This window comes from Lepisosteus platostomus, chromosome 28 (assembly GCF_059453375.1).
Source record: "Lepisosteus platostomus isolate fLepPlt1 chromosome 28, fLepPlt1.hap1, whole genome shotgun sequence".
NCBI classification, from domain to species: Eukaryota; Metazoa; Chordata; class Actinopteri; order Semionotiformes; family Lepisosteidae; genus Lepisosteus; species Lepisosteus platostomus.
Window position 1 is genome coordinate 7824819 of NC_142638.1, and position 6944 is coordinate 7831762.

The window sequence follows — 6944 nt, forward strand, 5'->3', positions numbered from 1 at the left end:
TCAATTTAAACATTTTAAATTTCATAGAATATCATAGAACTTTTTTTCTGCACTTGTGCTGCTATCAGATGACAAAGGTGCCAGGTTCTTGAGACGTCTCTGGTAAATCATGAGATCAGAACCCGTGAGTGATGGATACCAGGGAAAAGTGTCTCTGTCTCTTCTTGCACTGCAGCATTTTCCATTCCTGGAAAAGCTGGGAAAGCGTGATTCTGGGTGTGTGTGACAAAAACAAAAACTGAACAGTTTTCTGTGTAGAAAAAAAAATGTGCCTCTAACTTAGAAGCACTGGGAATTAGAGTGACTGTTGTGTGACATTTAAGTTGGGCAATTCAGAAATGCAGTCAGGAGGGCACACCAATCAAATGCACTAGTACTGGTAGTTCTAGTATAACCAGAAATTACCGGCCGATGCATTTGCATTTGGTGTAGCTCTGGAGGACTGAAGATGTAAAAATAAAGAAGGGAATAAACAAGCATCCTAAGGAAGAATGAAAGCTGTCAATCAGGGCTTGTAAATCAGTAGCCTCACAGTACTTTTTAAAAGGCAAACTCGCCTCTTCGTGAACAAGCCACTCTTCAACGTGAACACCACCTTCTTCTCTATGAGATCTGAAAAACTGAGACCTTACAAACATTCTTTAATCCGGCAGCTGTGGATCTACACTAGTGTGGAGAGCAGTTCTGTGGCGTTGAAGTGCATGAATATGCAGTGTTTTATGATAATTTACCTCTGCAGCAGAAAAGTATTTTCAGGTACCTTCTCAGGTATTACTTTTCTGGTGCTGCCAAGGGAAGTAAAGACTTTGGCCAGACATCGGAGGATTCACATTTATTGATCTGACTGAAGAGCCAAAATTGCTCTGTGGGCTAAACCATTGTCTTGCAAGCCAAGTGCTTCCAGGAGCACAGGTTAAAACCCCAAAGGGTAGCATGCTGACTAAGTGGTTATCATTGTTGCTCCTCAGTGCTGGGGCCCTGGGTTCATTTCTGGACTTGGAGTACTGTCTGTGTGGAGTCTGTATGTTGTCCCTATGTTTGTGTGGGTTTCCTCCCACGGTCCAAAGACATGCAGATAGGTCAACCGGCTTCTGGAAAATCCGGCCCTGGTGTGAGTGCGTGTGCGTCTGTGTGAGATGGACTGGCGTCCCTTCCAGGGTGTATCCTGCCTTGTACCTGTTGCTTGGCAGGATAGGCTCCAGTGACCCTGTGGTGCTGAATTGAATGAAGTGGTTATAAAATGGATGGGTGGCTGATCTGACAGGACTGAATTTGTACCAGCTCAGTCTGCGGAAGCACTGGAACTGAATGGCTTGACTAGCGATCTGGCCACTCAAGAGTCTCTGATCACAGCAACACATAGATATATCAGAGGATACTAGCCTGCTTTGGGTTTGATGGAGTTCTAAGCACTTTGGTATGCTCACTGTCCCATGGTTTGGAAAAGAATACATGTTTTGGAACAGAAAGATGGGCCTAAATTTAGAATCTCTGATTTGATATTAATTCCTTCCTGGAAAACCTGAGAACTATTATTCCATTTTTGTTTTACAGCTTAATGTATCTCGTTTTTTGATTGCTTTATTGCCAGTCTGGGAAACACCCTGATAAGACCAATCCTAGTAAACAAACCTTCTTCCCTAATTTATTTGGATTCATTCTCAGGCGTTTCATACTGCAATAGTAAGAGAAGAGGTTTCATGCTAAAATAACACCAGATCTACCTTGTCTTGAGGCATTATCAAAATTCTAAATTGACTCGAGACCTGTCTGTGCAAGAAGACGCCAGAAAAGAGAGGCTCCTTTGAGAAACCCTCAAAAACCGCCAGAAAAGGAGTCTCCTTTGAGAAACCCTCCCACAGACACTTTAAAACTAAGTTAAAGAACAATTGAGGGAGGTTGATCCTATTCATGGGTTGCATAAATACGGAAAAACCTTTTTCCTCTGGATCCTTTTAAACTAAATATCTGCCATCCTGTCAGGATATCCATTAAAAGAAAGGGGCTGTGCTGTTAACTACAGATTGCACAGTTCTGAACCAATACACTGGCTGTATTACTGTTTGGTCACATCCAGGCTGCTTATAGCTTCAGAAGCCGTTTTATACATGGGGTTTGTTCATTCAAAAAAGAAAAACTGTTCCCCCCACCCCCCACTTCCCCCAGGAAGAAAGAAAAGCTTGAATTGCAATGGATTGGGATTCAGAAAAGTTACCAGATATGGTCAACTCGAGCTCTGGAGACTGAATGCAGATCTGAGTCCCGGGGGAAATAGAAACCGTTCATAAAAAGGAAGTTTGCTCTTTCATTCGTATTATTGAAAATAAAAAAGTAAGCATACATACAGGAAACAAAGCCTGGCAAACACACATTGTGTTTTTTTTTCCTCCCTCTTGACGAGCTGCACAAATCCAGCAGATGAAAGAATGCTACTTTCAAACTTTTTTTTTAAAGCATACCAGAAGCTTGTTGGAATGTACATATTGGGTATTATCAGGCCACAGGCAGAATCCACTCCCTAAAACTCAAAAGCTCTTTTTTTCTGCACTGCAAAAGCAAGTATGCTATTTATAAAAAGATTGTTTTGGTTTAATTACAAGACGAAAAGAACACCACAGTACAGGTGACTGAAGTTCTGGGCAATGTGTGAAACCCATTACACTGGTCATTCACACATTAGTGTGCATAAAGTTCAGATGTCTAAACACCACAGAACTCCGGGCTACTGACATCCAATTATATCTAAGGTTACACACCCAGGAAGGAATATTTGATTGTATTCCATTTTCCCAGTGCCTTGCTAATATGCTGCATTTCTTTGATAATTTAAGACACAAAGACAACATTCTGTTTTATCTAGAGATCTCACAAATGTGGCATTTTGATGCTGTCCATACGACGGGTCGAGTAAAATATCTTAAAAACACACCTTCCGAAACACTGTGTTCAGGGAAAAATTAGACACAAGCAAAGTAAATTGAGCAGAAATTAAAGATACTGTCAATGTCGGTTAAAAAATAGAATATAGCCTCACCGTTTTTACAAAGACATATTTGGAAAATATATTTTCTGTGTCTCAGAATTAAAACTGCCTTTAGCCTTCAAAGCACTTATAAAAACATTCTGCAGTGCAGTTTTTTGAAGAATACACCTACATGAAAAGTAACCACGAAGAATGTGAAGTATGATACTAATTACCTTATCTGAGATGGCAGCTGGCTCATCCTAGCTTCTGTTCCAGTCGCTTTGTCTGCTAAAACAATTCCCAGCTTTTAGCAATAAGTTGTTGGTGTCTGTTTTCTTTCCTGTTAGGGTCCTTTCTTCCAGAGCTTGTCCTCCTCAATTCCTCAAGAGATTTTTTTTTTCCGTCTAAAAACGTCAAACGCTTTCACGGCAGGATCTGGGAGTAGCTGGTGTGTGTTGTGTGAGTCTCGTGTGGGACTCTCACCGGTCTTAACTTGCCTGCCTCTGTCTCTCTCTCTCATTTCCTGTTCTACAATACAGAGAACAAGTTCACAGAAGTGAGAGGCTTGCCTCTCTGTGCACAAGATGACAGGCAAGGTACAAAGGGCATTGCTAGAACTGGTGTGTTGCAAGACCTGAAATAATGTGCATAAAGCTCTCTGATGCCACAAGCATACATGCTTGGAGTTTGGAACGCTGAAAAGGCATCAATTGCAATTTTGGTTTTCTTGTGAAGCACTGTGCTCACCAAGGAGACCAAATTGAGATCATCATGTATTCTCTGGAATAATACCATGCAAAACCTGCCAAAGGGATTTTGAATATCTCATCCCAGCCCCCTGACTGAAGTATTGACAGATGAATGAGCTCTAGGTTGTCAGTATCAGAGCGTACAACCCAAGCCTTGTTAGAAAACAAAGCGCCTGGATCCTCCTACCTTCAAAGTACACAGAAACATTTGAAGAAGACTGCAAAGAAGACCGAAGGGAAAAGGTTTATTTTCGGCTAGCTTCTTCTGGGGTAGTCCAGGTACCGCCGGGCAGACAAGATTATCAATCGGAGCTTCAGCCCTCCTCTGGGCGTCATTGGGAAGGGCGTGAGCCGTTTCGTGAAGTACAGGAGAAACACCGACAGGCACGTAGAAGAAAGAGCCCCGTGCAAACTGCACACAGTCATCACAGCCTTGTAGGCGGCTTACCCATGCGCTGCCAGGCGGATATTTTAAGAAAAAAACCATTTGGCATCCATTTGCTGACCAAAATATTACCAGTTTCCAGGGTTACAAGCCCAGTTCTAATTATAACCCCTGTGAGTGATTTGTGTCTGATTCACACCCCTATGACTTCTCCCAGCTTCACAATGCAGCTCCACTGCGCTTCCTCCGTTTCCTCTTGCCTGGCCAGATAACAGCGGCTCTGCACTGGGGCAGGAAGGGAACCAGGGGAATCCTTCGGCAGGAGCCCTTCAGTGTTACTGCCCCATGGGGAATTGTTGTGGCAGGACTCCCATGAAAAAGGAAAGAAGGCTGCTATGGTGGTGTGGGGGCTCTGTGGCTCAGGATCTGCACCTGTGGCTGGAAGGTTGCCAGTTCGAATCCCGTGGCCGGCAGAGGAATCCTACTGTGTTGAGCCCCTGAGCAAGGCCCTTAACCCCCAACTGCTCCAGGGGTGCCATATAAATGGCTGACCCTGCGCTCTGACCCCCAGCTTCTCTCCCTGTCTGTGTGTCTCATGGAGAGCAAGGTGGGGTATGTTAAAAACACAAATTCCTAACACAAGAAATTGTATATGGCCAATAAAGTGGTCTTATCTTATTTGTGTTGGTACAGTGCTTTTCATCCCTAAGGATTCCAAAGGGCTTCACACACAGGAGAGAACCCACTTCATCCTCCACCGAAGAGAAGATCCCAGCTGGGGGGGGCACACAGCTGGCATTCGGCACAGGAGGTTAACGGCAGGAATGAGAAACTGCTTCAGCAATTAAAGTAAAGCAAAAATGAAGGCAGGCCAGATCAGTGGGAGCCAAGAGGGGAATTTAGCCAGGACACCAGGGCTTAGCCTATATACCGTACCGATGCCTAAGCTGACATGCTTCAAAACTCACAGGAAGTAATTCCCAAGTAGATTCTAAATGAATATGAAATATTTGAAAATGAGCCTGCTTTTTTGAGATGTATCCAAATAAATTTGAATTATTAAAAAAAACAACCAGGGTGACATTGGAAAATGCGTTGGAATTAATTTGAGTTATCTTTAAATGTCAGTGACATCTATTTTAAGACCTCATTGGCTCATTTTCATATAATCTCAACTCTGCACTTGTTCTAGAGAGCAAAGGAAGTATTTTCTGATCTCCACTGGACTTCGTAGGAATCTCTGTTTCCTGTGCACTTCATGCTTCAATCACACTTAATTGTCCTATGTCTCTGTTAAAGCTCTCTTTTACATCTTTTTTACATGTTCACCCCAGTCAGATTAGCTGGTTAAATACTGGTATCTGTGTATTACAAAATGCAGGCATTATTATATAAAGGTCATATCCCTTTTGAGAACTTTGTTTTTGTTTTCTGAAGGCTGACACATCATGAGAAAATGACTCATGTATTGACTGATCCTGAAGATCTGGGCGGGACAAGCAGCTGTAATTGTCCTACTGTCCACAAGGTGGAAAACCGGTCCTCTTAAAACCTGTTCATCAAGAACATCCCCTCCTTAGGATTTCATTCCAAAGGAATACTGCAGTGCTGGGCTCTGCCCTTTTCTGATCCGGGAACCTGTTGCACTGGGCCTGCGTTCAGGTGTCAGCTTTTTCATCTCCTGAATAAGTGACAGATAAGTGAAAGTAAGCTTGAAATCATAACCCGTCTGCTGAGCTAAAACACTCAAAGAAAATACAATGAAAGCAAGTTGTTTTTTTCCTAAAATTAAGGGTTCACCTCACTCAGCTGAAAACCTACCAAAAGTTTCCTTGTATCAATTTGTGGATTTGATGTCATCTGAAGAGGCAAAAACAAGGTAAACGCGCTATAATCCATTCATCCATTTTCTAATGACTTTCTCCAGTACGGGGCTGCAGGGGAGCTGGGGCCTATCCCAGCAAGCAACAGGTAGCTAACTAACAATGAGGCGCCTCACATGACTCAGGACAGAACTGCATGGCAGGAAGGCAGTCTGCCTTATGTGGCATTAGGCACAAGAAATAATAAGGTGCACTTATCATGTTCCCCATCTTAATGTAAACACCTCCAACAGGCATAGATGTATAAACAGGCAACAAAGTGTGTTCAACAATGGCATGTTAGGTATGTTTAGGTGATTGCCAGAGCAGATCCTGACTTGCCAAACTCAGATCTCTCTCCGAAACCTCAGAACACACCAGCTTCACAAGACAGAGGAGAGCAGGAATGGAGCTCTTGCAGGCACGGTTTGCAGGTTTAGTCTGGGTGGTGATTAACTTTGGCAGCTTTCGCTAATTACCCGTTGTTTATTGATTAATCCAGGTTCTGTCTACCATTTCACCACGTCAACAGCAAACTGAGCACTGAGGCAGGTACGTGAATATTAAATTCACAGTAGGTAAAAAATGAAGTTATACTGAGCTTTAATGTGTCTATTTGCACAAGTTGATTAGGGTACATAGAGTTGTAGACCTAGCTATTGCCTTCTTGCGTCTTAAAATATTTCCTTCATCTGAGCAACCACTAGGTAGGAGGAGTGAATTTTCAACGACCTTTGAAGAGGTGTCATTGCCAAAAGCAGCCGAACAAATATCTGTCATGCCTAAATAACTACAGTATATAACCCATGCTGTTTTGTTTTTTGGGGATCAAACAACTCCATAATGTGACGTAGAGGACACTGAGCAAATAGGGCAGTGAATTAGGATATGCTCTGCTGCAGGCAAGGAACTGAAAAGGGAAGCTGAAAGGATTCTTTTGGCGGTGTTAAGACGTTTTGGGGTCTGGGAGCTTTTTTTTGATC

The 6944-nt window shown here is 42.9% G+C and overlaps 1 protein-coding gene across 3 annotated transcripts in view; it reads right to left on the minus strand.

Moving 5' to 3' along the window:
- The window catches only part of LOC148638747 (rho GTPase-activating protein 27-like), a 48164-nt gene extending 44174 nt beyond the window's left edge, over positions 1-3990 (minus strand). Inside the window, exon 1 of one of the 3 annotated variants that reach the window (XM_088623199.1) lies at positions 3199-3990. The gene's annotated coding sequence lies outside the window, so the exon portion shown is untranslated. The remainder of the gene's footprint in view (positions 1-3198) is intronic. The other 2 variants (XM_088623197.1, XM_088623198.1) reach the window with 2 other exon arrangements.
- Between the last annotated feature and the right edge of the window lie 2954 nt (positions 3991-6944).